Source organism: Chiroxiphia lanceolata, chromosome 14 (genome assembly GCF_009829145.1).
Source record: "Chiroxiphia lanceolata isolate bChiLan1 chromosome 14, bChiLan1.pri, whole genome shotgun sequence".
In the NCBI taxonomy this organism is placed as follows: Eukaryota; Metazoa; Chordata; class Aves; order Passeriformes; family Pipridae; genus Chiroxiphia; species Chiroxiphia lanceolata.
Window position 1 is genome coordinate 6,284,790 of NC_045650.1, and position 23,330 is coordinate 6,308,119.

Here is a 23,330-nt window from a genome sequence, read left to right on the forward strand (position 1 = left end):
GAAGTTAGGCTAGTTCTAGAGGCCTGTTTACTCCCAAAGGTTGTGGCAAATACAGAGTAGGAATCTAGAAGGAGAAATGAAAAGAGCCCACACCTCTGTTCCAGCTACCTTTGTTCATGCTTGGTGGCATTTTTTTTTAAATTAGGGGCAATGCTGACTGTGCAGGCTTTCATGGGACAAGCTGTACAGCTGATTAAAATATAGAAGCTCTTAAATGGTCAATTCTCCACTGTAGTCACAGACAGGTGGTATTTATGTTTGTGCATCTCTGCATGCAGAAAGATGGTTATCTATAAACAGGCAAGCCTTGTGTTGTAGGGAAATCCCTCAGCTGTTGCCTCTCCAAAACCCAGGATCTTCCCTCCTTCCTAACTAAAAGGCTCCCAGGTGCAGCCTGTGCCCTGGCTGTTCCCAGCACCTGCATGGTCAAACCTCCAAAGCCTCTCTCCAGGCAGCTGCTAATCACAGCAGTTAAGCCTCATCGATCTGTGTCTGCAGTCAATGATGTTTATGCCCAGGACTGCAGGAGCTTGCTGTGGTCCACACTTACCAAGAGACAGTAACTCTTCATGTGCAGGAGCAAACTGTTGAGGGAAGTGTCTGGTTCCAGCAGTTACTTCAGAACAGCTGATGGATCACCGTGGGAAGGATAATGGGCTCCTCCTGTTTCCTTGCCTACAGTGAATGCTGCAGAGCAAGTAGGAGATGGAGGTAGGGCTGGGCTTTGGGCTGTTGGCATAGAAGAGAGAGTTTTGTCTTTCTCCTTGTGAAAAGACTCATTGAAGCAGCTTGATGTCGTGATTGTCGTTTCCTGGGGTACTGGTGCATGAACGTGGGTGACAGAGGTGGGCTTGTGCAACCATGTTTCCTTGGTGGTTTGTGACTGTTGCCAGCAGCCTTGTGAAAGAAATATCCTGTTACACTGTCCCAATGCTGATGAGAATGGTTGTTCTTCCTGAGCATACAGACCATCACCCTGCTATCTGATCACTTTTGAAAGCTACATTTGCCACCGCTTTACTTAATGACTACAGAGATTAAAATGAGGGAAATGTTTTGGTTATTCCTATTCATTTTTGGAAAAACAAAATTCTGCTTTTTAAAAAAGTACATATAAAGAAGCTAACACCAATATGCTTTTTATTTCGTGGAGAGAAGAAATGTAATCAACAAAATCAAAAACTGCTGGAACCATTATTGTAGCAGAAAATTAAATTAGTTGTTAATTCTTTCATGGATGTAATTCTGGCCTCTGCAAATCCCTCCTTAGGTATTTTGTATAAAGTGAGTAAAAATTCATGGCATGGATAAAAGCTTTGTCTATTTTATGAGCAACAGGTAAATGATCCAAATGGTACTCATAAAGCAAATGGTTCCCAGCTCTAAAGGAGGGGAAATGTATTTAAAGGCTGCTAGAATGAACCATGAGCAAAGCCAACTCCTATTTACAAAAAGGTGTTATTTCCATGAAAGTTTTTTGATCCCCCCCACACCACACACGAGGGAGAGGAGAGACTCACTATACTTGTGTCTACTTAATAGTAACAATAAAAAAATCATTACATTTGCTTGGGCTACTCACAGCTGTTCAGTGCTGAGAGCTGCTGTGGGATGTGTTTCACCAACAGAGAGAGAATGCAATAGCCCAGAGCACAGTCTGGGTGTGCAGGGCCAAACAAGCAGTGAAGCAGAAAGAGCCACATCTGGCCCCTAATGCCAGGAGGTGAGAGGCTGGTACCTATTAGCAGCAGGGCAATTTCACACAGAGGTTACAGTCTGGGGAAACAAGAAATGGTCCTTCTTGTGCCCAGGGAGGGAAGGATTCCTGTTGCCAACACTGCCACGGCTCTCACTTGCCTTCTCTGCTCGAGGTCTGATCTTAGAAGCAGCCAGGGAGCTGGGAATTTTGAAACTGAGCTCTTCAATTAGACAAAACCCAAAGAACTGTGGTGCTTTGGCAGGCTTGTTTCTGCTTCTGTGGTGGGGTTTTTGTTCCTGGTTTTACGGTTTTGTTTTTTGGGTTTTTGGCTGTGATTTAATAAGTTCCCAGAGCAATATGACATTGACAGTGTGGGAATTCTTTTTTCATGGCCCTGCCTTTTAACTTGTAGTTTTCTGCATCTTTCTCTGTGGACTCAGTGAATGGAAACTGATGTTACTACCTGGAAAATAAAGTATAAGAGACTGGTTCCGATAAATTTGGGTCAAGACCTTTGCAGATAAGGAACATGAGTGGGAGTAGTTGCCCAAATAGGCTTGTCATTGGTTTACAAGCTTTATTTAAATGCTAAATACCATGTATTCCTGTGGTTATGTTTTTTTGCTGCTTTGCCTGATTAAACATTTAGCTGATAAACCCTGTCAAGGCTGTTCAGAGCTATTGCAGTTAAGATTATGTATTTATAGGCTGTGTATTTATGGTCAGTTATAACAGGACAATTTCAAATCAAAGTGATCTGTGATTCTTCAAATTTTTGAAGTCACTGATGCTATTTTAAAATCTGAATTTTATATGGTAATGGCATGGAATAATATTGATAACCCTGTTTCTGTATTAGAAGCAAATTAACAAGGTGGAGTTTGGTCTCTTCTCTCAGGTAACAACTGACAGGATGGGAGGAAATGGTCTAAAGGTGCATCTGGGGGTATGTGTTAGATCAGAGATCAGGGAAACCTCAAAGTGTGGAATAGGCTGCTCAGGGAGATGGTTAAATCACCATCTCCAGAAGCTTTCAAAAAATGTGTGGCTGTGGCACCTGGGGACATGCTGAACACGGTGGTGCTGGGTAAATGGTTGGACACAATGATATTAGAGGTCTTTTCCAATTTTAACCATTCTATGATTTTGTGATTACTAGGAGGGTGAATTTAGGAAGAGAGAATAGGGAGTTACCACAGTAAAAAAAAAAAAGAACAATGCTGAAGTTTATACAGCTTAAAAGTGCAGTAGTGGCAACTAGCGAGGTTTGCCAGCATGACAGGTACAGCAAAACTCCCACTCTTCAGTTGCAGAGTAGTTCTGATTTAATCTTTTTTTAGTTGACTCCTACATCACTGTCTATTATATGTTTATCCGAAATACTGCATAGAAGTGGTTCCTAGAGGTGTTAAACAGGATAAAATGTGAGAAGGTGGTGTTAGTGCCGTGGCTTTTTATTTGTTTATTAATTGCAAGAACTCCAAGTGCTTTTAGTCACTGAAGATAATGGCTAAAAAGCTAGGATACAGTTACATTAATCTTCCTGGCCCAAATGTAACATAATTACTTTAATGAACACATTAATTTATCCCCTTTCCTGACTCTCTTCCTTTGTCACAGTTCATGTTGTCAGTGGAAACTGAGACAATGATGACCCTCTCCTCAAAGTTCTCTGGGAGGGTTAAATATCCAAGGACTAAGATTTGTCAGGCTCAGGTAGTGCACATTCCTGTGTGTGTTACAACGAACCACATTTCACACCAACAAGGCTTTATTACCCCCTGGTGTAACAGTGGGGCATCACCACAGAACTGAGGCTGACCAGCAGGAGCAATAAGACACAGACCAAGTGCAACCATTTGTCTCTCAAAAGTAGGAGAGGAAAATAATTTGTTTGAAAATAATTTGTTTCCTCTTCTGAATCCATGGTTTTATTTTCTCTTTATTTGTGTGCAGAACACAGCCTTTTTTATTTATTTTTTTTTTAGCAGAATTACTTTTTCTGGAAAGGCAAAAACACTCAGACTGAAATCTAATTACAAATGATAGAGTGCAGTATTTTTCTGCTCAATTTTAAAGAATCACTTTATAATCTTGGAACAGTGGATAACAACATCACTAATCCAATATTTTAACAGTAAATACGTTTGATGATGGGAATTGCTACACTAATCTTATATCCCTCCACAGTATAGTTAAGAAATCCACAGGGGGTTTTACTAATCAGTTTTTGTAAAGTAAATCAAGTCATGTAATTCTCGTTCCCTCTAAATGCCCGGCAATGAAGGCAGAGCCATGTGCAGCACTTTTTGTTCTTTTCATTGGTTTTGTCCCCTAATCTGCAGCCACACTTTTCCCCAAGTATGCAAGAGAATTCTGGAGAGAAAAGTCTCCAAGCATCCTCTGACAGAGATGTTTTATTAGGTGAGCTGGCAATTCACCCCATTCCCCTCACCTGCCATGCTGGGAAGGGATGGAGCGAGTCCACCTCCTGCTCGCTGGCAAAGAGCTGCCAATAATAAACATAATCCCACCACATTTGCTGCTGTGCTTCTGATACTTATGCTTTAAGGTACTTATTTAGACCCTAATTTTACTGACTAGTGAGATATATTGCAATATAGCTTGTGTTATTTCTCGTTTTAAAAAACAGTCAAAAAATACATTTCTCTTTTTAAATTACAAACAGAGTGTTTTACATTATGAAGAAATATTATAGCAGCTGTGGTTAAATATTTGAAGAGATTCACCTAATAAGAATTATGTGCATATTTGTTCCCTACAGTCCATGGGTACTGAATTATTTTTCATGAAGTCCTGGTATGCTCCGTTTGCTTAGCTCACAGCTTCAGCCTTTAGGACTCAAAATCAGTGAAAGTTAGAATGAAAGTAAAGCTTTACCTCTGATTTGGTGTCTTCAATACAAATGAGTCACCTAAATAGATTTATATAGTCTAGTTATACCCAAGGTATATTCAGTTTTTAGAATCTGTGTGCTCAAAATATTCCCATTTTATTTCGTGCCTTAATAAATTTAAATATTCCTTGAACATAGTTCTTATTTAATGGAACTTCAATTGTAATCCTGAATGCTAACACAAAAGACATGGTAAATTTGAAAAAAATAAAAGCAGTAATAAGAGACCAGATCAGAGTAGAAGGTGTGGGAAGGATTCTAAATGCAATTAGAAATGCCTACATGAATATCTGAACTATTTTTGAACATTCCAGTCTTAAACCGTGACTTTTTTATCTCTTCAAATGGAGGCCTCCCAAGCTGGAAGCCAGCTGGAAGCTGACCATTGTTTTGGTCTGATTTGAGTACCAGCAGGAATGAAATAGCATTTTATTGAGAAACTTAAGAGAAAAACACACTAATTATTGCACTTTGAAAATAATTATCGTGAATGCCATAACAAACACCTAACCTTTCCAGCAGCAGCTAGTGCAGTACCCTGCTGCCCAGAGGTACAAACCTGGTTCTCACAGATAACCAGGCTGTTTTATATTAGCTGTGTTAGAGGTTATAATCTGTAAGGTATTCCTGACATTCTGAACAAATAATGTATCCAGAAATCAGGGTACAATTATGGAAGGTAACTCAACGGAAGGGCAGCTTATGGAGTGGAAATGGGCATTAACCTTTTCTTGTCTAGTGATCATTTTCCTTGATTCCAGTTCATATGAAATAGAATACCACCAATTTGCCACATTTAAAACAGTATATCAGCCTGTATTAGGCCATTCAATATTAGGGAGTATTTAACTGTACTAGGGAGTATTCAACTGTAAAACAAGGAAAAGTTATTACAAGATGTTTGCAAATAAAATCTGAATTCTAATTAAATAAAGACTTACTCTGCTGCAAAGGCAGGCTTGCTAAGATAACCTGGCCAACAGGAAGAACTCTATTTGTGTTAATCCAGTAAGATTTCAGATAGACTTCATAGGTGTACACATATATATGATATGTATTTTTTCAATATCCAGTTTTGCCATAGCATATGGGCACTGGAAGTTAATCGCTGATGTAGCAGAAAAGTCACTTGGAGAAAATAAGGAAGGAAAAAAAATGCAGGTTATCAGAGTTGTGAGCATTGAATTTAGTATTGATTTCAGCAGGGGAGACCATTACAAAGGCAGAAAATTATTCCTGTTCCATTTATGTTTGTCTGTCTGTTTTCCAGAGTGGTTCATGATTCTATGCTAAAAAAACCTCTCAATTTGAGCCAATATACAGTCCTCTTATGAGTTAATTAAAATAAGTGAGACCTCTACAGACAGTTTCCACACAGTTTCCTCAGTCCCTTTCTGGGTGTTCAGCTGTACAGCAGCAGGAAACCTGTCACTTCGGGGGTTGTATCTCTGAGGACAGGCACTCACATGTTCATTTCTGTGAGACTGTTCTGTGTGTTTTCAGAACCCAAATGCCAAAGCTGCTGAATGGAAAAATAGGCTATAGTGAAGGCTTCAGGTCCTCACTGCATTGAAGTATTTAGATTTTTTCTAAATCGTTCACCAAGACTTTGAAGAATATCTTTCCTGTTTGGTCCACCATGACAGTGATGTTTTCTGCCTCATTTCTTTGGCTCACACTGCTAAGTCTTTTCCTTCCTCTTACTTCTGTCATGTCAGTGTTGTTATTACAGACTTGAACAGCAGTGTAAAGAGGAAAGAATTGGTAATGGGAGCAGGGAGCTCAACTGTAGAGTATCACCTGGACATTCAGCCCAGTGTGCCTGAAAACAGGTAAGCCCAGAAGGCTCCTGTCAGCGTGAATCAGACTAGAGCTGCAGGAGGGAACTGTGCTGCTCAACACAGGAGATGATTTATTCTCCATTACCTGACACTGAGTTGGGGGAGATGGGTGCTCAGTAGTGAAATATCCAGCGACACTGTTTAAGAAGGGCAGGCAGACAGCTACTCCTTCATCCTGGGAGATGCACAAAGCCCTGTCAGTGTCTAAGTAAATCACACAGACCTGCCTTCAGAAAATGTAGATGAGATCTCTGAGGTGCTTAGTTATCCATGGGGGCGCTCAGAACGTCTTTCCTCCCCGGGTCTTTCTTCTGCCATCATCCCCATTTGGCGAGACATCCACGTTATTTAGGAGAAAGCTCTGAGTAGCAAAATCATTAAGTTGCATTGGAGTGTAACTTACTCGCTCTGAGCTGTGCTCAACATGCATAAATCTTCAAATGGAAAACATAAACGAGTTGTGATTCATTGAGGTGTCCATTTTTCCAGTGTCCAGTCTGCTGTCTCTGGCAGTTAGCTGTAATGTGAGGCAGGAGCTGTGCACAGGAACAGATCCATCCTCTACCCTACGGATGTATTCATGCATCTGGGAGTGAGAGGAGCGGTCTGAAAAGCTTTTGTAATGCATGAACATAAAATCTCTCTGTTGTTGTGTTTTAAATCTTAAGAATTATATTTGCTTCAGCATGGACCTTTGCAAGGAGAGTGTTCGCGGGAAAACTTGTGAAATTTTTGGGTTTTCAACTGTCAGCCAGTGTCCTGAGGTTTTCTTCCCCCCCTGTATTTTTAGGAAATTTGTAACCATTTTTTCACATTGGTGTTTTTGTTTTGTGGTGGCATGGATTGTTTTTGTTAGTTGGCTTTTTTTTTTTTAGTATAAGTTTTTACTATGTTTAGTAAGAACATTGTCTTCATCTCTGATGAATTAGCGACACAAATTTTATCTTTCTGGGTAGCAAACAAAGGCACTGACATAAAGCCTCATCCCAGGCAATAACAGAAGTAGGCACTAAGTGCATCATGCGAGCTGCTCACCTGCAGAATTCCATCCTGGTCGTAGTTCTGTAACACTGAATGTTTCACTATTAGTGACAAGAGATGAAGACTGAAACCCCGTGTTGGGGGACAAATTGTTCACAAATGCTGCTGGGGCCTCTAGTGCACACTGCCCAAACTGTACCTCATACATCTTCAGGGCTGAAAACAGTTTTTGACTGAATTTAGTTAACTGAAATGTGGTATTTCACCAGTCCATTAAGTTATATGGTTATTGTTTTGTGTCCGTAGTGGAGATGGTGGCTCTGGGTTGCTCTCACCAGGTCACTCACCCTCTCAGGCAGCTTCTCAGATGCAAAATCAGTTGTTTTTCTTGAAGGATATTTTATGGGCTGATTAATTTTTTGGCTGAAAATTATTGCATATTAAAGCAGATCCGCTCCAACCCAGTGCCCCAATGGCTGTATGGTAATGGGTATTATGTATCCATTCAAAGCCCAAATGAGATTAACACCACTGTTCTCTCCATCTGCCTTTGAGAAAGAATCCAGTAAATAACGAGGCATATGAGGGCAGATTATCACATTATATTCAGCATTTACAGTGTGTTTATTAGTTACTGCAAGGAGACAGGCACCCAGTCAGAGGGAGTAGGTGCTTCTGTGCCACTCAGAGTGCCCGTGTTGAGTTCTTTTAGCCCGGAGCAGCACTGGCTTTGAAGAGGGACATTTCTCACTCCTCAGGCTGAACCTCATGAGTTCACTGGCCAGCAAAGCTGCACAATGCATCTTGTTAAGATTTTATTAGTTTTCTTCACCTAAAAGGGATTGCAAAATAGGGAGGTGGTAAAAACTAAAAGGTGTTGTGGAGACTTTGCCTGTTCTGACAGCTTTTGATTGCAGATTCTGATGCTGAGCTGGGAGTGTCAGCCTGACCACTGGCCCGTGTCCCCTGATCTACATCCAAGTGTTATGTGTAGGGAAGCAAGTGTGTCCTTTCATAATTAGTTCAATAAATAAGACCTTTCAGATGTCTTTTTTTTTTTCCCTGTGTCACATGTTGTCCCATTTCACATTTCTGCAAAGCAGGAGCAGTTACTCATTTTCAAGCCATAAGAGTCCAAGCCATTTCTGTCCATCTGACTGAGCCTCTGTCACTGTCCAACAGCACAGGTTTGTGTTGGAGACAAATTACTGGGAGCCTCAAAGAGATGGAGGCCTGGAATCTATTGCTACTGAAATGGTGTAACCAGCCTGCAGGCTGACAGCTTGGAACTAAAGGACAGAGATGAACAACATAATGTATGTGATAATTCTAAAAATGCTTAAAATAGGTTTATATAATACAGTATTTACCTTTTCGTAGGAAATAAAATATTTTGGTTTAGCAACTAACTTTACCTTGATGATGGAAGGTAGTTTTTTGGTATATATCATTTTTTCTATGTATGAACCTTCACTTGGTAGGCTTCTACAACATTCTTCCATGCTGTTATGAATACAAAGTGTGGCTTTTACTGGAATTTTACAAGCTGGTTCTAACTGATTTATGTATTAAGTTAAATTAGGGAAAATACCATTAGAAAAGAATGCCAGACTCTAGATAGTAGGTGTTGGTGCTGCAGATCAAGACTATAGCTGGGAAAATGATGACCAAAACTTTACATTTTGGTTGTGTTTTGAGATGTCTCTATGCTTTCCCAAATACTGCAATTAATTGTTATGCATTGTGCTGTTTTTCTAACTCTAACAGATACTAGAAGTTTCTCATACTCAGAAAAGAATTAATGTTGCAAACTCTGACAGTGGCTGGTGTTTGGAGTAGAATTTATCATCTCTAAAAAGATGCATATTCTACTGCTTTGTTTTTAAATCCATAAATTTTCACAGTACTTTGTAATGCCATGAATTTCACTATATATCTGCAATACAGATGGTGTAAACTCTGAACCGAGGCAGAAATTGCACTTTGTTTTATTTGTCATGCCCTCTCTTTGTGCTAGTGTTCTCCCTCAGGATTTTATTTTAAATTCCTCTTCACTCTTCAACAAAGATTCATGCTAAATACTCAAGTTGCCACCAGTTGTGGAAACTTCTTCTCCCAGGGTGCCCACAGTCAATTATTACAAAGGCAATTATTAGTTGTAGGTGCTCATTTGTTTATAGTTGAAGCTTTTCAGGGTAGTATTGTCCTAATATGAAGCACCAACAATTCCTAAAGCATTTGCAATGTGGGGACATTTTTAGTACTGAGTTTTTTACCTGGTAATATTCCGTACTTACGTTTTCACTCTCCAAATTTATGTAGTTCTTGGGTCTGTGGTTCAGATAACAAAAAATATCACCTTCTTTCTGTTGTACATTCAGTACAAAGAGTATGTTTGCAAGTGGATCCTGAACAGCTTTCCAGGTGTTTTGGGGCAGCCCAGCTGTGGACTATGAGCATCCAGTCCCTGGTTTTACTGTAAAAGAAACCCAGGCTGAACCTGTAGCAGCACTGACCAGGTGGAGAATGAGAAGCTGAAAGAGCATGTGCTCTGCTCTGCAGTGGAGGTGTCCTAAGTTGTTTTGGGGTGGCTTTCCATAAGGATGACAGGCACTGCTGATGGAGCAACATGAGTACAGAATGCTTTCAGTGTGGATTCAGCCTTTTTTAAAGTATTTTTCTATCTGACTTCACACAGCACTGTCTGACCAGACTGCCACAAACCAAAGGGTTCTTGAGCAGGTATGGCAGCGTGGGCCATGTCTGTAACCAGGGTGAACACACTGACAGAAATGCATCAAGTAACACTGGCTCTTCTTCTGTTTGTGAACTTTATAGAAATAATTTAAAATATTTAAGTATTACTTATGATTTGGTATCTTGTGCTTTAAAACCAGTGACTTGTTTTATTTTGAGAATGCCATTACTTAATACTTTTAGACAATTTTGAGACTTTGTAGTGTTTTGGGTTTGTTTTTTGTTGGTTTTTTTTTACTTATCTGAAAAAAGGTACCATCTCTATAATCAAAGATGAAGGATGAAGTTTTTTCTCCAATAATGTTGTATTTAATTGGCTTTTCCTTTCCTTTTTCTTTTACTTTTCCCTATAAGAAAACCTGATCTTTAGAGTTATTCTCTGTCATGTACATGTTATAGTTTTTTCCTTCCAGGTTTTATTTTTGAATATTAAGAATCATTTCACAGGATCAGTTAGGCTGAAAAAGACCTCTGGGCTCATCAAGTCCAAGATCCATAAAATTTTGCTTTCTACAGTGGATGCTTATGATTTATATCCTCTGATTTTATTTCCCTGTTTAGCAGCCTGTCTGGGAGGTGATGGGACAAGGCAGGCAGGTCTCACTGAGAACAAGGCTCTTGGGTTTTTTGAATTCTCGTTGTTTTTTCTTTAACTGCTTTCTCATATGTGTCTAACACACAGCTCTTTGTCTAAGTAAAAGTAATGATGCTTTATGATCTGTTTCTTTCTCTCTATTTCACGATTTACAAGTGCTATGACTTGGAAACATCTGAACATTTCATTTTATTTTTTCTTTTTTTTTTTTTTTGAGGAGAAGCAGCGAGAGAGACTAGATTGCTTGCTTTCTTTTTCAGAACACAGCTAAAACGCCAGGCTTCTGGGCTTGGCAGTTTTACAGCAACTTGATAAAATAGTGATGGCACGATTATTTTTATTTTATCTTACTTCTTTCAGATGTGCTTCCTTCAAAATTGCTTCTTTCTTTCATATTTGTGGCACTGTGCTCAGCAGCGTGGCAGGCTGTTCACAAGCCCTGCCAAGTTGGGGATTTGAGAGAAAGTAAACAACTCGGTTGGAAACATGGATAGCAAGTGTTGTGTAGACTCTAAGAAGCAGAGATATGCTGCTGTATTATACAAGAGTTCACTTAATGGAAAAATGCTGTTTTCCCCTTAGAAGAAGGAACGACTCTGTCTTGCTGGCCATTGTAAAGTAAGCCAGCCGTGCCCGACAGCTGCACTCTGTGCAGGCAACTTCTCTATCAAGATTTTTATAGCACTTTTCTTGATTGAAAGGAAAAGGATTTTTGGCCCTCAGTTAGAAGAGAAAACAATATTTGTAAGGAATAAAGCTGCATGCTGGAACTGCCTAGAGAGAGCTGATAGGAGGAGCTGGGAAATACCTGTGGGAGCTGCAAGATGGGCAGTTATTGGAGTCTTTTGCTTTATGTAAAATAGTTGCTTCTCACATATTCCTCAAATATTAGTTTACTTATAAGTGATATTTATTCAGTCAGCTACAAATCCATTAGTGATGCTTTATAAAACAGTGGTCTCACAGATTTTAGTTTTTGCAAACAGGCAGGATTTAACTCAGCTGCTTCTTGAGTGATTTGTGTATCACTCCTGCCCTCACCAAATTACCAAACAGCAGTGAGATGGAAGACAGTTCTTAATTATCTTCCTAGAGAGGAGGTGGGGCTTAACTCTTAAGAGACATCTTAAAGACCTTTTCTAGTGCAGCTTTCCTGAGGAACAAAGATTGCTGGTTGAAGGTTTCCCCCTCCCGTCTCTTGCGTGCTGTTCCCATGCAGGCTCTAACTCTCTTTTTTTATGTCTCCACATTCTGAAACAGATGAAGCTCAGAAGAGGCTCCAGAATTCTTACTTTTTGTTTCTTTGTTTAAGCCAGTCCCATAGCTTTGTGAAGCCCTGTGACATCTATATTAGTTTAAGGGATTGCAGGTAGCTCATGCTGTGTATTTTGCTGAATTACTTCACCCCTCATGGCAGCATACTTCAGGTCTTCAGGGATAAGTTTTACCTACAGCTTTCCTTCTCCAAAAGAACTTAGGAGAAGTTGCTATCATTAAATTTTCCCATGATATCTCTTTGCTTTAACAACCTAGGAATATGTCTGACACTGTGCATTTAAAATGGTGTATATCAGTTGCACTCAGAGATCAGAATTATTGGAGGGCATAACTTAAATTGTTGGAAAGTATAACAGCTACCTTTTTGGACAAGAAAGTTTGTATTCCACTTCCACAGTATTCTTGAGAGATCATATTTTTATATGAGGTGGGCACAGGTTTATCTTAAATGTGTTTTAATAACAATCAGGACACTTATACTGGTTCTTATTCAGTGATCTTGATTCTCCAAATAAACTGAATTCCCTTAGAAGGCAAGGGTGGCAGTGGGATGATTAGGAGAGAGATAGAGAATGAAGTGGAGATAGGTACAGAGAAGCTTATGTGATACTGTAGACAGAGACAAGGTAAACCTGTGTTGGTGTGTGGGAAAACACAAAACAAAGAGTACAGCAGAAGACCAAACAAACACGGCTGCAGAAAATAAATGCTTCTGAATTAGTCTGTTTAGCTATGATAGATACCTTGTCAACCTGCTGCAGCTAAAAGCTAAATACATGAGTTGGAAAGAAAAAAAATCCAACTGAACAAAATCAATCATTGGGGTGCAGGCTATTAAGTGTTGACAAGTGGTAAAGGCTGGTTATACTGCTCTAAAACTTTGGGGGATAGCAAAGTACCTTTGAGTAAACTTACACTCTTTAAATCAAAAATGAAAGTTTGTTGTTTTCCTTCATGGTATGATATGTCAGGGGCCAGTATTCTCAGCGAGTCTTACACAGTTGAAATTGCTGGTTTACTGAGTTCTTTATATTTGTGACCTTGAGATCTTGATCATTACAGTCTCTGCCCCTGACAGAATGGCAGAGTTCAGAAAGGGTTTAGATTCTGCAACAATAAAAATCTGAAATTTTAGTTAAATGATGAGCAATAACGTTTACACAAAGTAGAAGTCAAGTAAGTGATTAATTTCATTCTATAGGGAACAGGGCACAGAAAGTTCACACAACTCCTTCCTTTGTTTTTCTTCTACAGCCCAAGAGTTCACCACACAGCTGCATGAAAATGCAAACTGAAGTTCTAAGGAGACAACATTTCATACTCTTTGGAGTTGTTTTCTTAAAATAACAAAGTTCACATTGATTTCTACTTCCCCAATATGTTTTAGACTATAAGGTTTAAATTGTTTAAATTTATATAGCAAACAGGGAGAACAGATGGGGTGCATTTAGTGTGGAGACACAGAGCTTCAATTGCCTGTTTCCCTGTGCATTGATCTGACTGTGTTGTTTGGTGGTTCTGTCACTTTCCCAGGGCTGAGGACTAATGATCAGCACTTGCTGGATGAATGAAAGGGAGCTGGTAACCAAATTTAACTGTGACAGCCTGCTGCCCTCTTATCAGTGCCTAGGAAATGCACTGCTTATGCCAGTCAATGTTAAAATAAACTGAGGGGTATTAAGTGATGAATAGTAGTCGTTGCTTAAAGGTTTCACTTGGTAGATCTACAAGGAAGAAACAGAAAAACAAAGAATAAAAAACTGATGTGTCTACTCCCATAGTTGGTGAGTTTTTCAAAAAGATTGTTTCGTCTCCCTTGTAATTTCTGTCCTCTTGTTGTTTTTTCTTGAGATACAGTGTTGGGGTATCATGACATATATAATATCTAAGCTTTTGGCACATAGTCTGGCAGCTGGATTGTACTGAATGAAATAGCAGGTCTGGGATCCTGGAGGGAAACTGCTTTTGGTCCCTTCTAAACCTCTTCTGATCTTTGGGTCAGCTTTTATAAGGTGAGGGCAGGTGGGTGTAAAAAGTACTTGCTTAAATCATTATTTTAGTATTCTTCTGAAAGTTCTTCTGTCAGGGTGTTTGACTCAAGAGTTAGCCACAGTTTCCTAACACAAAGAAGAAACTGCCTCCAAATAAAAGCACACTGGAAACGATCAATCTTCCATAGCAGCAGTAAGCTATTGGAACAGAGAGCAAAAAGTAATATTGTGTGTTATATGGCCTATTACTGACTCCTGGGCATTGCTACAGAGAAGTCAAGGCTTCCCTGTGCAGTGGAAGGAACTAAATGTAAATCTACTAATTAAACCAAGAAAAAATTAATGTTATGGCATGTTTCCTATAGGTAACATTGTATGGTTATGGCAGATTTTATGGGGAAATTAAGGCCAAATGAAGAAATGACTCTGCTGCTGTGCATGTGGTAGTTTGCCTTGGAAATAAATAATAGAAAATGTTCTGTGGTGACCTTACCTGCTGCAATGGGGCATGAGGTAGAGGGAATTTTTCAAATGGCAGTTGTGGTTGTAAGGATTTTCCAATTTAATTGTAGGTGCTGGTGAAGTTAGCAAGGAAGTGCAGAAATGCAGACACTTTTTGCCTCTGTCATCCAGGAGAGTGGTAACAGCCATTTATTTAAGATCTCGTTATCTTTAGCATGTTACTAAAGCTGTGGTTCAAAAGGCAACTTCAAAACACTGAGGGGGAAGAGTGGCCAGCGGGGAGGTGGCCCAAGAGAGGACCCCATGGCAGGGCATCTGTCTGCTGGGCATCCAGGTATCCTTCCCTGAAGATGTCGGTGTGTGTTAGGCTGAAATATTTACCATCTCTGTGTGTTGAATGGAACTTAAGTTAATTTACAAGACTACTTCAAACAAAGAATTTCTAAGCTTGTAATTGGATTTTGTATTTGTTTGAATTCTTTTTTCTTCTGCTGGTTGAATTGTTGATGAAATTTTGTTTTCTTGTCCTAATTGTTGTTCAAGAAACCCAGATTAGATTTTCTTCTTATAATGACTTTGGATATGCAAAAGAGTAAAGAGGCTCAAAACATTTCTACAAGGCAAAAACAAGTGGAAGTCTAGAAATTGCTTCATTCCTTCCAAAAATTTTAGCCTTCGTTGTTGAAATTAAGGGAACTGAGATAGTTTAAGGGCTGTTTTACTGGTAAAATCTTTACTTTAAAATAGATCCTTGATGTCATGCATGGGATAAATCATAGCAGGGGTTGTTTTGACACTCTGAAGTGTTGTTACATTATGCACTGGTTTCCCAAGAGATCTTAAAATTTAACAAGCAGAGGCCAGTGTGAGTAATGAAATGAGGCAGCAGTACAGCCATTTCAATTACACTTTTATTACACAGCCATTCTTCCTAGAGCGCTTTATACTTTTTCCAATGCTTACTAGAGTATGAAGTGCTTCGTGTGAGGGGAGGGGAGCTCTGATTTTCTGACTAAGTGGACAGTGTGATTTCAACTTGCTTTGACATCAGTGCTGGGGCTGCAGCAGCTTCAGTAATAGAGAGAGCACTTCAATTAAATGGTTGGGATCCTGATCAGAGAATTATAGCATTTGACAATTCAGTAATGTTGTTAGGAACAGAGGTTTAGGTTTCTCTGTTTTGTTTTGAAGATGATGTTTTAAATCTCTGGTTAACAATGATTTTTTTTTTTTTTTTCTCCTCCCCAATAGGGCACAACTTTAATATTAATCATATTCCTTATCTTTTTCACTGCTTATCTCATAGTTATCTGCTTGTACTATGAATTATTCCTGAATGTTTATTTCTAATATAGGCTATCATCTAGAAAGGCTGTTAAATATTTTGAAGTGTTGTTAATGTAACTTGTACTTTAGATTATGAACATTAGTTCCATTTTCATGCACGGACAGTAACAAGCATGTTGTTGTATGTATAAATATGTAGTAAAGATCCAAAAGTTTAAACCATCTTTCTCATTTATTACATTTTAGAGAGCAATTTGAAGTTACCATAAGGGGTTATATTAAAATGACTTTCCATTTAAGACTGTAATACCAACACCATGCACTGGAACTCCTCTTGGGTTACACAGGACATTAAACAGCTTTTGTTTCTATGGCAGATTTATCATGTGGCCTCTGCTTGCTTTAGGTAACATACCTAAGTGTGATATTTTGTGTGCCCCTTGAACCTTCAGCATGGTCAAATGGCCTCTTCTAAATGAATAACCAGTGCATGTGACACCAAGGTGAGGGGTTCACTGGGCACACTTTGGACAGTGTTTCAGGAGGGAACAGGGATCACCACAGCTCCTTTGGCAACTAAACTGCTGCACATATTCCGGTCAGGCTGTGTGTGATTGCAGTTATTAAATTCCCATCAGAATATACTAACTTTCATTCTAATACAGCATTATTAGAAATCTCCCTCAATGTCTAAGGTAATAGTTAATTTAGACCACTCGTGTCTTTCTGATAGTAGCAAGAAGGGGACTCTATTTTTCCTCCTTTTACCAGGAGCCCTGTTAAATCCATTCTCTGAGTGGATAACAATTACAAGTCTCAACTGACAAGCTACAATTTTTTCAATTCCTGAAATGCTGTTTATAAGAACACCAATGACTAGCACAGCACCCCTAAAATACCTGTGCTGTGAGGGACCTCTGATTAGGATTTCAGCTGGTACCAAGGGGTGAGCTTCTTGTGTGCAGAGGGAGCCTGTTTGGCTGCTATTCATGTCCACGGCTACTCTGGCCAGCAACGAATATTCACACTCCTCTCTCATAAAAGAAGTGAATGTGATGGTATAAATGTAAACTGCCTCTATTGACGTAATATTATTAAATTTTTCTGATTAGAAACAGATGTGCAACATTTCCCCTCACAGAAGGTATTGTCAGGCTGCAGTGCAATGTGAGTGTATGAGGGAAAGGGAGAAAATTCAATTATAGAAAACGCAAAGGAAAAATTCTTTTTCCTCTATTTTCTATTTCTACTCTGAGAAAAAAAGTGAAAGAGGCTGGCAGAATTAGTGTTTGAGAAAAGAACTGTATCTCTTTGCCCATCTTGAACGTGTTTTTTTGTTTTCTTCAAAACTCTTAAACATGCTAGAACGAACATGGAGTTCCTCGTGTAGGTTGAATAGTTCTGGTGTAGGTGTAGCACTCTAAAATTCTGAAAATTTATGAACAGCGTGATTGGGTACCAGGCTGTAAAGTTTCTCTGGGTGTGCTCAGACCTCAGCAAAGTTCATACAATTGTCATATTGGGTCATTCCTTTTGTTGTACCTTTGGACCCCAAATCCAAATGTCTGTTGGAAGAGTCCTGCAAGTGTGAGTGTTGATTCAGGAGTGACAGCTCATGTTCTATTCACTGTTTGTACATGCACAGACATTAATATCTGTTGGGAACTTTTATTTTCCCTTGTTATATCTGTGGCCTGAAATTAGCTACTTATTATGCACCCCTTTTTTTACTTCTGAGCTTCAAAAATGAGCATTTTGTTGGACAAAATGAAGTGAATATCTTGATTCAAAGAAGTTCAACCCAAATTTCTTCTCAGCAATTTAGCCAGCGATCCTGTTCAATTTTGGATGGATGACATACTTCTCTGCTTCCTTTTACTTTTTTTTTTTAATCCTTCTCATATAATAGACCACCACAGTATAAAGGATGTTCCATCTGACAATATGCATACATATTTTCCAGGAATAAATTAGGGCATTTCCCAATGCTCCAGTACATCACTGTTTAATATAGGCCAATAGATCAAAGACAACTATTGTAGTTTCCCTCCTGGGTCTGTTAAAGCCAGTATAAATGTGACCCTTTCTAATATGTGCTGTATTATTTAGAAAGCTGCGGTTAATCTATTCAAGAATTTATTGAATTTGGGTTTCTTTAAAGTACATCTTTCTATAGTATGTCTAAATACCTATCTGGTTAACTAGTTAATTGTAGGTAACCACCTGGTTACCTACCTGCCTCTACCTTCTCTCTGCATCTACCACACTATTGGACTATGAACCGAACTTACTACAGCCACTGGTAATTTCTACTTTTGTGTATAGAGCCCTACAATGATTAGTGATTAAAACAATTATTTAAGACAGAGAGGAGTATATGAAGGATCAAATTTTGACATATGGAATTAACCTCTGCAAAGTCACTTTCTAGTTCTATGGTCATATCTGGGAAATAGCCCAGCCATTCTTGTGAATGAAACCTGTATGGTTTCCCTCACCACACAAAGTGAGTGAAATTGCTCTGTGTATTTAAGAGAAATAAAGAATGCTGTTCATGTTTACAAAAGTCTGATTGGAGCATATGCACCACTCTGAGAGATTCCTGTGCAAGGTGTTCACTAGCACATTAAACATGAACGGTATTTTATCCAAAGTATGAAACTTTGTGAGCTTCGCTATAAAATAATTGATTGAAATGTTGCATCAACTAAATATTAGCACAATAAAAGTCATGTCACCTCTGAATTATCAGAACCTTAATATGACTTTAAAATCTTTCCTAGCGTTAAGTGATGCTGTATTACTTTATTGTGAAATTACTATTAAACCAGAAAAGAACAACAGAATATTTTATTCTGCTATGGAAGTCAGAAGGAAAAAAAAGATAGCAAAATCCTCCTTCCTTTTTAGCAATATTCCAGATTTAGAAAGTCAAAAGTTTTCTAGTATCTAATATCTAGTTCTTAGATTAAGAAATGATGGAAAGGCAGTTTTGTTGTAATATACAGTAGGAGAAATCTGGAGCAGCCATGGTCTTCTGCCAAATTTGTAACCCAATTTAGAGATACGTCTGTTATGTCTAGTTTCTATCTGGAAGCTATTAATATCCAATGTCCTTATGAGAATAATAATATTTATAAATAAATCTAATAATATTTACTGGTTTATAGGAAATAAAGAGGGCAAAGTGATCGATAACATTGTTTATTTCTGTAAATTTCTGTGACATTCTGTTTTCCATTCCCACCCAACTGTGGGCCTGTGAGATTCCTGGTGTCCACATTGTGGGATGCCACACCAGCTGCCAAGATTGATGTTCAGCCTTGAGCTCAAGCATTAACTGACCCAACCATCTGATTGGAACTACACGGCACTCTATTCCTACTCTGTCATGCACTGTAGTTATTTATTATCCTCCCTTACACAATTTAGTGCTCTTCAGCATATGCTCAGATAAATTACATCAAAGATTAGTGAGGTCTTTTATTTTCCTCAGGAGACTGAAATTCAGCATTGTGAAACTTCACCAGCATTGCTGTCCTCACCCACCTGTTTAAAACTCGCAGGGTGTCAGTTGAGTAATGTTTGCTTGAATCAGCACTAAAAAAAAGCACCTGCAATCAGAGTTTCAGACATATTCTAAGCTGGCTGATCACAGAAATCACTTCTTTCTGCCTATAAACACAGTGAAGTGGTTGCATGCTTTGGGTGTTGATACAGAGAGGACTGTGGCAGACTTGCTGTTTCTGCCTTACCTAGGCATGGTCTTACAAGTGATTTGTGATTTAATGAAACTTCAAGGAGCTGAAGTAAAGCATCAAGTTCAGGATAAACAAATCATTTATTACTTAAACAAATGAGATCTAAATTGCAGTTATTTTTCACCTGATACAGATCAGTGCAAAGTAAATAGTCATTTAGCTTACACCTTGTAGCTGTGAACGCATTGAGCAGAGGCTGCAGGGTGGGGAATGATGGAGACCTGTCATTCCTCTGCTTGTTTTCTCTTTGAGGGCTCAGACAGGTCTGCAGCAGGCGAAGAAACTTCCTTCCTCTTCTTTCAGTTTCTCTTGGAGGGTGATGGCTGTTGAGCCTTTAAATTTTAGAAGAGCCAAAGGAGACAAAAGGGCCTCAGTCTTTCTCTTTGCTTGCATTTAATTTCCTTCCCTTACATAGTTTTTTGATCTATGAAAAATTAATTATTCTTTTGTAGAATTGGATCAGTCGAGAAGGGGAAAAAAAAAATAACTTTGGATCTGACCTTTCCTGACATTAATGCTGCAGGGCTAAAGCAACTCTGGATTTCTAATTGCTGGAATATTGTTGGCCACTCTGAGTTGTCTTTGGGAAATAATCAGGCTATGAAAACATGACCCATAAAATTTCAGAGGCACCAGTGATTAAAAGCACTGGGGAGCAGGAACAGAGGAGTGACAGCAGTGACTCAGCTGCTCCATCACCTGATGGACAGTGTGGTGTAGGCACAGGATGTCAGAGGTCCAACGGTGCAAGACAGTCCATACCCAGAGGCAGACAGAATGTAGTTATATGATCTCTATATTGCATGATTTTAAAAGAAATGTTCTTAAAACTCAGAAGGGACTCCTGTTATTGAGGTTGGTTGTTCCATTTGCTGGCAGAGATGCTAAAAACTCTTTCTTCTGCCTTGATGGTCAGCTGATCTGTATCTGTGTCTCCAGTGCTGGATGAGGTGATAGCTGTTATCAGGTAGAAAAGGATTCCTATTAGCAGGTTTGACCCTCACTGAAGCCGTCAGTACTGTTAAGTTGTTGGTAATGACACACAATTGCTCCAGCTGGGTGCATCAGAGAATATTTTCCTGACCCATTTATGCCTCTCCCAAGTATCTGTAACATAGTGCTTGTAAAATATTTTCTTTTTCCTGTGCTTTAACTCTAATGATTAATAGTAAACCTAGTGATGAATGTGAGGGAAAGGCTGGCAATTATAATTTCATTAATCACCTAATAATTGGGGTCCAGGGCTCAACTGTGGCTTTAGACTTCTACATCCTAAGGAATTAAAGAGAAATTTCTATTAATCACCGTGTCCCAGCTGCTGACAAGGCCTGTTCTAACAATAGATCTAATCATTTCAAGATGCACTGCAATTAGTGTGAGGATGATAAAGGAGTTCATCATCTGAGCCAGTCTCCCAGTCCCAGGAGGCTGCAGGAAGGAGCCTCTCTACTACACCAGTGATCTACCTCTGAATGCCATGCACAAAAGTCATGCTTCCCTGGAGATTTATAAATGTTTAAAGCTTTTAATAAACTTAACCTGACTTATGGAGTCTATTGCAAGCTGGATGGTTGGTTGCATTGGATCTCTCTGGTGATTTGGGTTTGCAGTTGTTGGGTGGTGTGTAACCCCAGCTGGAAAAAAAAAAAAAAAGGTGTTGAAATTAAGGATACAGTATGTTTATTAACTTGTGCATGGAAAAAACATCTGGTTGTAATTCCCTCATTGTGCCTCATCTTATTGATAAGGTTTGAGCAGATGTGTGGTTAAGTGCTAAATTAGAGAAGAGTGCTGTGCCTGATTTTGTGTAACCAAAGAGCAGCTTTGTGACACCACTAACAGCCAGTATGTCCAGCTAGGCTGAAAACAAGGAAATGAATCTTAATCTGCTATTTCAGGCCTCCAGCTGATAGGAATAGTTTTTGTATAAATCTTCAAGAGAAATTCTTCGTGCTCACTGGCTCTCCCTTATCTGCTCTAAGTACAGAAATAAATGAAGCCACCAATGTGTGAGTACCATTCTGAAAATAAAGAATCCATGCACAGAAAAATAATGAGTTTTCTAAAATATATCTGTGGAGATAAGGCAGAGGTATCCATGTCCGAGATACTCAAATGATGTAACTAAGGCAACTGGAATAATAATTTGACATCAGAAGAAAGCTGGTATAAATGGAATTTCAGGGAGTTGTATACATTTTCCAGAGATTTACTAAACACTTTTTCTGGAAAAGTGAGACTTGTCAGAAACATGAAAATCTGTTGTTATGGTAAATCTCTGCAAAGGTTTCTGGTTTTGAATAGAAGATTATAAGTAATCTCCTAAAAACTAATAGAGAATTTCGAAAGGTTTCCACACTAAACCTTCTAAGCCACAAATTGTGTATGATTTTATAAGTGATTCCATGTTGTGGTAGTCACAGGATATTGCTTAGCCCTTGGAGGTGCCAGGGTATAAAGCAGCCTTCCCCAGGTGTAGAAAAACTCAGCTAAGACCTGTTCTGAAACAAGGTTGTTGAGCTGAGTGTGATAAAGTTGGAGAGACAATGAAAAGCAAATGAATTCTGGATGTTGATTTGATGATTGAAGGAGAGTAAATCACATAAAGGACAACTACTCTTGTAGATCAATATAATTATTCTATATAAACACATAGGGTGCTACTTGACTCATTCCCATTTCAGGGAATAGTACTAGAGCTGGGCTTTTTCTGTATCACACCTTTATTTGGAAGAGTGTGTACCTTGCTCTTTCTCTGTAACCATGTGAAACAAGGATGTGGGGTCCTGTTGTACAGCATCAGGTGTTTCCTAGTGAATAGTAGAAGGAAATAGAAAAACTGCTTTGCTAGATGTCCCTGAACTGAATACATGGGTTTGAAAAGCTGAAGTAAACTCTTGATGCAATGGTTTAGGTGAATTTCATCTGATTGAGGTGAACCTGAGTAGCTGAAAGGAATGATCTGAGATAAAGCACTTTGTTATTGAAAACAACCTTTGAAAATAATATAATTGTAAATAATTCAGTCAGTGAATTTAGCCTCCCTTTCAATTCAGCTGCTGTTTGAAAGTGAGGGGTTTTTTCCTTTGTGGTATTTACTATTCCTGTTGTTTTTTATTTAATTCTGTGAGGCACTGAACTGTTTGCCTTGTTTGTTTGCTTCATTGCAATCAGAGATCTGAGCCTTTCAGCTCGGTGCTGCTGCCTACACTGCTTGGTGAAGTGTGTGACTAAAGGCAGGGCTTGATGCAGCTTCTAAGTTTAGGTGCTTAGGAAAAAGTAACACAAACTGTCCCTTCAGTACTTGGACTCAGTGGAGCCAGAGGGAGCTGTACCTCTTTGTGAGAAGCAGTTAAATCCTGGTCTTCTTGGGCAGATTTTAAGACTTTTGCCCTTTTCCTTTCTGTAAGCAGGTGCCTCTTTTGTAAATTTTTCTTGTGCTGATGGAAGAATTTGGAGAGTGTTCCCCTGGAGAATCTGTACACACAAAAGTTGTTGCTTGGACGCGAGGGGAACTGGTCTTCTGAATTCAAGCAAATTTGATTTTATGGGACATTCACTAAACTTGTATCATAGTTTTTCCTCTTTCTGAGCAACACTCATTTTTCCACACACATTTGAAACCAGAGGGAGAATAACATCAGGATGTTTTAAGAGCGAATGGACTGACCTTTCAAGGTGTACTTTGTTTAACACTCATAGATGAGTTATTTTATTAGTACAGGTAAAACAGGTGATTGCTGTCTTCCTTAATAGAGGCA

The 23,330-nt window shown here is 39.0% G+C and overlaps 1 protein-coding gene across 2 annotated transcripts in view; it reads left to right on the forward strand.

Moving 5' to 3' along the window:
- The window catches only part of PCDH11X (protocadherin 11 X-linked), a 461,507-nt gene that overhangs the window by 216,963 nt on the left and 221,214 nt on the right, over positions 1–23,330 (forward strand). The gene's annotated exons all lie outside the window — the stretch shown is intronic.